Source organism: Trachurus trachurus (assembly GCF_905171665.1).
Source record: "Trachurus trachurus genome assembly, chromosome: 18".
Lineage (NCBI taxonomy): Eukaryota > Metazoa > Chordata > Actinopteri > Carangiformes > Carangidae > Trachurus > Trachurus trachurus.
In genome coordinates, this window is record NC_139909.1 from 1,560,263 (window position 1) to 1,568,159 (window position 7,897).

Below are 7,897 nucleotides of genomic sequence, written 5' to 3' on the forward strand. Positions count from 1 at the left end.
AAATTACATTATTTGAAAAAATATGTAGGAGGTCCAGCTCGAAAGACACTTGATGGCATATTTTATAGAAATGATGATGAAGCCTACAAAGATGGATGGAACCGTCTCAACCACAGGTATGGTCAGCCGTTTGTTATACAAAAAGCATTCAGGGAAAAACTAACAAACTGGCCAAAGGTCCATCCAAGAGATGCTGAGGGACTTAGAGCATTCGCTGATTTCTTACACTCATGTCTGGAAGCCATGCCTTATGTCAAAGGTCTGGACATTTTGAACGATTGTGAAGAAAACCAGAAATTGGTCCAAAAGCTACCTGATTGGGCAGCATCACAGTGGAACCGCAAGGTCACTCAAGTCATGAGAGTTGACCAGGAGTTTCCCAGCTTCCAGGAGTTTGTCTTCTTCATTGTAACGGAGGCAGAAATTGCATGTAATCCTATTACTTCATTCCACGCTCTCCACTCATCAGAGGCTAACTCATCACGTCATCTGAAAGAAAAGAAATGTAAATCCAGTGTTTATCACACACAGACAGTTACAGAGAATGAAACACAAGGACAGTTAAGAACAGGTTTAAAGCCACCATGTGTGTTTTGTCAAGACAGTAAACATCAACTTCATCACTGTCCTGAGTTTAAAGGGAAAGCTCTGGAGGAACGACGGAAATATGTGAAAGAAAAGAAGCTTTGCTATGGCTGCTTGAGGACGGGCCATAACGCCAGGGACTGCCGCAATAGACATTCATGCGACAAATGTAAAGCAAGACATCCTACGCTTCTCCATGATGACACCTACACCAAGGCCAAGCCCACGTCAGTCTCAAATCAAAGTAACACAGAGGAAACAGCAACCACATTGGCTCTCAGTGTGGCAACTAAGGAGCCATCTACCAACACTTCAATGATAGTGCCAGTGTGGGTTTCTTCTGTCAGCAATCCAGGTACGGAAAGACTTGTTTATGCGCTGCTTGATACCCAAAGCGATACAGTCTTCATTGACCAAGAAGTCAGCAATAGTTTACAGACTGAAACTCATCCTGTAAGACTGAAACTAACGACCATGACAGGAAAGGATGCATTAATGCATAGTCAAAGAGTGTCAGGTTTGAGAGTGAGAGGTTACTGCTCTGCTATCCACATTGATCTCCCCCCTGCTTACACCAAGGACTGTATACCAGTGAATCGAACACACATTCCTACCTGTGACACGGCACGGAACTGGAATCATCTCATCAAAATAGCAGATGAAATCCCACCACAGCTGGAATGTGAAGTCGGTCTGCTGATCGGCTACAATTGCTCAAGGGCACTGGCACCACGGCAGGTAATCCTTGGAGGAGATAGCGAACCATATGCAGTTCAGACGGATTTGGGGTGGAGTATCGTAGGCTGTTCACCTCACCACAACTCACCAAGCATCACCAACATGTGTCAAAGAGTTTCAGTCAGAGAGCTTCCTCCAGTGACCCCAGCTGAGGCACTCAGGGTTCTCGAGTCTGACTTTAAAGATGCCAATAAGGACGGAAAGACTGTGTCTCAGGATGACATCCGCTTCCTGGATGTGTTAAAGGAAGGGATCAAGAGGAACATTCAGGGACATTACGAGATGCCACTCCCCTTTAAAGAGATACCTCTAGCTACAGATGTTAGCGCAGAAATACAGATTGGAGATCCTGAAGTCAAGAGGATTCAGACTCTAAACACACAGACACGGGAACAGCTGAGTCTCTCAGACCGCCTGTCAAAGTTTTCTTCGTGGTCAAAAGCAACTCAGGCTGTCGCTCGTCTCATTCGTCGTGTCAGACATGATAAGTCAACAGACCACAGCACCGTCCAAGAACGAGAAGACGCACGCTGCATCATCATAAGAGACTTACAGAGACACGCATATCCAGAAGAGTTAAAGTTGCTCAGTAAGGTAACTCAACTTCCCTCTCAGAGTAAACTGTTTCAGATGGATGCTTTTCTTGATCAGGATGGACTCCTCAAGGTGGGAGGAAGACTGAAAAATGCATCACTCCCTACCTCACTGAAGCATCCAGTGATCATACCAAAGAGTCATCCCATCACCAAGGCAATAATTGCTCACTGTCACGAGAAAGTCCAACATCAAGGAAAAGGCTTGACTATTAATGAGATCAGATCAAATGGATTCTGGATTCCAGGAATCAACAGAGCTGTGGCAACGCATCTGCATCAATGTGTTACATGTCGAAAACTCAGAAGATTCACAGAGGAGCAGCGAATGGCAGATTTGCCGTCTGAGCGTGTGGATCCATCACCACCTTTCACCTATTGTGGAATGGACTGTTTCGGTCCGTTTTTCACCAAACAAGGACGCAAGGTACAAAAGAGATACGGACTGCTTTTCACCTGCCTTTGCTGTCGAGCTATCCACATTGAAATGTTAGACGACATGTCGACAGATGCCTTCATAAATGGACTTCGTTGTTTCATTGCAATAAGAGGAGCAGTACGTGACATAAAATGTGACCAAGGAACGAACTTCGTTGGAGCTAAAAATGAACTGAATGAAGCTCTCAAGCAATTGGATGCTGATCGTCTGACTACGTTTTTGGCTGAGAAACAGTGTGACTTCAGCATGAACGCTCCGCATGCAAGCCATGCTGGAGGCGTATGGGAGAGACAGATCCGAACGGTGAGGAATGTTCTTCGTTTAACTCTTTCACCCTCATCAGGCAGGCTGGACGATGCCTCTCTACGGACATTCTTTTATGAGGCAGCAGCTATTGTGAACAGTCGTCCACTCACCGTTGACAACTTAAATGATCCAGATAGTCCAGAGCCGCTAACGCCCAATCACCTGCTCACCATGAAACCCACTGCAGCCTTACCACCTCCTGGCAGATTCATCAGAGAGGACATGTATGCTCGGAAGAGGTGGCGCCGTGTTCAGTACCTTGCAGAGCAGTTCTGGGGCCGGTGGAGAAGAGAGTATGTGTACAACATCGCCACCAGACAACGCTGGCATACCCCAAGGAGAAACCTCAAAGTCGGTGACATTGTGATGGAAAAGACAGAAGATCAACCTCGCAACGAGTGGAAATTGGCTAAAGTTGTAGAGACAGTAACTGATAAAGATGGACTAGTGAGGAGAGTGAAGATTCGTGTTGGAGACCAGAAGATGGGAAAGGAGGGACAGCGTTCTGGCAAGCCATCCATCGTTGAACGTCCAGTGCAGAAGCTGATCCTGCTCCTAGAGACTGTTTAATCACCCCCTTCACTCCACAACCTATACTTTACAGTATGAAGAGTTTATGGACATTTTTTGACTCAAGCACTAAAGGTTAAAGGTCACATGGTTTAGAAATCATTCATGCTTTACATCTAATAAGGGGATGAAAAACCAGTAATGATTTGGTGGGAGTGTAAATGACCTTTAATATGAGCATAGTATTTTTATAAATGTGTTTTTATGTTTACTTAGTAACATCCTTTAAAGCCAGGCTTTTATTTTTTATACATTAAGCAGACGGATATTCAGGGCTTTTATTTTGAAAGCGTCTCGCTGAGACCTCGTACACATCCGGTGCTTCGGAGTTTACCGGCAGAAGGAAAAGTGTGTCTTCAATGCTAAAAGCAAGCAAAGTGTGTCTAACCCACATGAAACGCCCTAGCACCTGGCTAATAAGGGGCACAAGGTTTGTTTTGTTACCATTTCATGCTATATTTATGTCCGGCTCGAGTTTGGTTGCCGTGGATATTTTCATGCATAAAACGTATTGTGGTTAGCGGTAGCTACTATTAGCATCGGCGAGCTGCCGTGTCGGTCTGTATTGAAGTGAGATGAAGCTATAAGCTAACTCGTAGGTTGTTTTGGTAATGCAACAGGATGTATTTTGTCTGTTTTATATAAGGTCTGCTAAGGTTAAAAACTGTTTATTGGGTTAAAAACGAACGGTTAAAAATGCTAATTTCATGTCAAATACTGTTTTATATTGCACTCTATGGGAGGTTGTCTTTCAGTTAAAATGTGAATTTTCCCTCATGACTGTAACATCAATCATAGCAGTTAAAATATATATATTTAAATTCATGGAGTAAAACCTGTGAGTCTACAATAAGTTTATTAGATAAAAGGAGAGTCAACTTACATGATTGTTATGTGATAAAGGCAGTTAAAGGTAATTTCAAGTAAGAGTAAAGGTAACTGTATTTTGTTTTCTTCTTTTCATAGCTCTTACGGTGTGTTTACATTGAATACGGTCCAAGGAATAAAACATTGTGAACCATCAGTTTGAGAGTCCGACCATCATTTAGCCGGGGATGCTACAAAAAGAGACCCGAACCCCTCCTTCCCGTAGGTGATGACGTCATTTAGCGACTTCTAGCAACTTGCAGACTTGGGCTGATTATGCGATTGTATTTGCGTTTTTCATGAGGGGCCGCTAATTACCAGGAAAAGTAACCGCCCGGGAAAGGCAGTCGGCGACAAAGTTGTCCTTGCCCGCCACATGCTGAATGTCTGTAGTGAGTGCAGAGATTGCAGAGCGCTGCCGGTGCTGACGACCAGACCATGGCTCAGAGGCCTTGGGACATGGCGAATGTCAGAGGCTTGTGGTCCACAAATGCAGTGAACCGGCGGCCCTCCAATAGGAATCTGAAGTCTCGGGTTGCGAGGAAAAGGCCCAGGAGCTCTCTATCAAAGGTGCTATATTTTTTCTCATTGTCGCGGAACTGCTTGCTGAAAAAGGCCAGGGGCTGCTGGCGCACCCATCTCCCAGTGCCCAATAGTCTCCACTACAGACGCCTCTGACTATGCAGTGGGGGCGTTGTGTGAGCAGTGGGTGAGCGGTGCCTGAAATGTTGATTGCCTGTATGTTTGAATAATTTTTCTGAATGGGTGAATTCTGGGGGGGCCTATTGTGGTGACCCACAATTGATAGCTTTCAGTCACGTGACTTCCCAGGGACCTTGCGGTCAAAAGCAACATTCCAAAATGGAATTGCTTTCTATGGACAAGCAACCGAGTAATGACTTAAATCATCTGCCAGCAGCTGAGAAAGAAAGATATAAAAACAACTTTGAAGTTTTGGGCACTTGTGACTAGGGTTGCCACCCGTCCCTTAAAATACGGAATCGTTCCGTATTTTGAAATAAAATAGTGCGTCCCGTTTTGAATCAATACGGGACGGGCTTTGTCCCGTATTTCCGAGTTGTCATGAATGCAGCATCACTTCGCACGTGTTCTGTAAAGATCCAGCATTTGTCAGAACGAAACAGAGACCATCCTCTCTGTAGGACACTTTCTATCCATCGCTAACTCATTTTCAGCTGGCGTCACCTTTACTTTGAAAGTCCAGAACGGAGCGTTTGGGAGGGAGAGATCAGCTGATCCGCTGCTGTTGACGTCTCCGCCTGCAGATGTTCAGCTGAGGGGATACGCTGCTCAGCTGTTGAGCCGAGCGTCAAGAGGTCATTATAGCCTATTTACAGTCAGTTACCACTGAAAGAAGTTGTGCGCCGCTCGCAGCAGGACAGATAATAAGATGGATAATCGGTAAATTAATTTTTAACTTAATGTGACTATCTACATATTTCGCCGCCCTGTTATGTGTTGCTCAAACGCAAATCTTGAGTAGGTCTACTCTGTTTTCACATTTAAAAAGGTCTTTGTACAGAGACAACATGAGATTTGCTTGTAGCTACAGCACCTAAAAAACCCACTGTAACCTATTTTCAGTCTAACGGGATGATGAATGAACGGGCAATATGGAAAAAAAAAATCTCTGCTTGAAGCGACAGCTTTACTGGGCTGATTTTATATTAGGCTTTTATATTATTATTATTACATAAACAAAAGCAAACTAACTCAGTGGGTGCTATTTATTCGTCTGACCTGCTGTTGCTGGTAGCCTATGCAGCTGGTCTTGAACTTGTCTGAACATTAGCACAGTGTTATTTCTGATCATTTTGTGCAGATGCATTTTTATTTGATTTGCGTGTTTCAAACCATGGTAAATCACTGTTAATAATAGGCTTTATGCACAGCTCCACTACTTCCTGAACTTAAACCATCCAGTCCTCCCATTAAGCTGGCCAGCTCTCTGACTATTGAGGTCAGACACACCTGGATTAATCAGTTTGTCCAATAATACAGGAAATAAAGGAACTTGTTTAAATGTTCAGGAAGTAGTGGAGCTGTGCATAAAGCCTATCAGGCTGTTGTGAGGAATCATTACATGTGTAACATGTGACAGCCTCTTCACATAGGCTATAGGCATTAATATGTATGACTATTATATTTAAGTGGGATATTGCAACTTTATGTTTTGGATCAAACAGCCCGTCCTGGCCTTAGCTATGTGAAGTGATAACCTCAATAAGGTGCACTGTACCTGCCCCCATTCCAGTTTAAAATATGTGTTAATACAAGAAATTGAACGTGTACAAAATACATAGGCCTACATGAAAAGTGTGGCGTTTTGACCCGTGTCCCGTCGACATTTGGTCGAGTGTCCCTTATTTTCACAACTCAAAGGTGGCAACCCTACTTGTGACCCATATTCAACACCAGCTGCTGTATACGAGCTGTTTAAGATGACCAGTTCCCTGCCGAAGCTCGAGTTGGGCGATGTTTACATTTACCTGGTGGAGAAGCCATCATCCTCCACCGCTTGCAACCAATATTTCTGGTGTTATGGCTCAACTGGTTTCTGATTAAAAGCCCCATTTTGTAGTTTTGAGATCTTTGATCTGAACTCATTGAAGTGGTAGAAATGAACCTGTAACTTCCCTGTGCGTGAACACCGTCCTGGTACGGCAGCTCCGCTGAGCTCCACAGTCTGAGCTCCAGCCCACTGAGCCCAGGCTCCCTGCTGCTCTCCCCCACAAACCAGAGCCCTTAGCTGGGCTGCACGGTGACCAGCTGCCCCCCCTTCCCCCCGGAGCTTTGCTACGCACCGCTACCGACGGCAACGATGACGGCGGTCCGACAGCAGCGGGACCGGCGGCGGCGGTAACCCGGCGGGACCGCCCGCCACCGGACACAGCAACAGCACTGCCCGCGGCAGCAGCGACGATGGTAACGGGACCAGTATTGTTTAGCATATTTTCAGAGTGTTTTCCATTAGTTCGTAACTTTAACACGACAGGCTTTGTCATAGTGTGCAGTGTTGTGCAGAGTGAGAGTAGTGTGGCGCTGACTGTGAGTGAGCCTGGTTTATTCCTCCATACGGACAGACGCATATTGGCTGCAGTAACATGTGAACTGCGGCTTGATTTGTGAATTTGTGACAAATCTGCGGACGGAAGTGCAGCACAGCTGTTGTTCGGTACGGTAACCAGTTAAATCAGACACCAGTTGGGCCATAACACCGGTATCTTTGAAGCAGCAGGGAGCAGTGTGTGTTTTTCTGAGTTTTTATTTGTTTACCAACACGGCGGATGTGTGCTTTAACCTGACTGCAGAAAGAACGGAGCCTTTTAAACACCAGCGGTGATGAGGTGGTTATGTCCACACACCCGTACTGGTTTATGTGACTAAAGGGGGCATGTCGGTGCAGGAGGGAGTGGAGTGTGGAGCCAGTCTCCTTCAACCATGCAGGGAAAAGGGGAATGATGGGAAAGGTTTTTCTAATTTATTGAGAAAGTAGTGGTAGTGTCACGGAGCTGTCCCCGCTTTTACGACGGCCATTAGTGACTTTCCTTATTGAGTAGTTAACAACACTGGCCACTGTGGACTTCAGCTGATTATGCGTTGAATGATGCAATCACATAATTGCATTTTTCATGAGGGACGGCTAATTACCAAATAACTGTTGCATTACTCTTTTAAAATATAAAATACGCAAACATGTCAAATAACTTGGACTCGCCCCCCTAACCTCCTAACCATAACCCCTATAAACGCCCTAATTCTCATCACGGGTTACTAT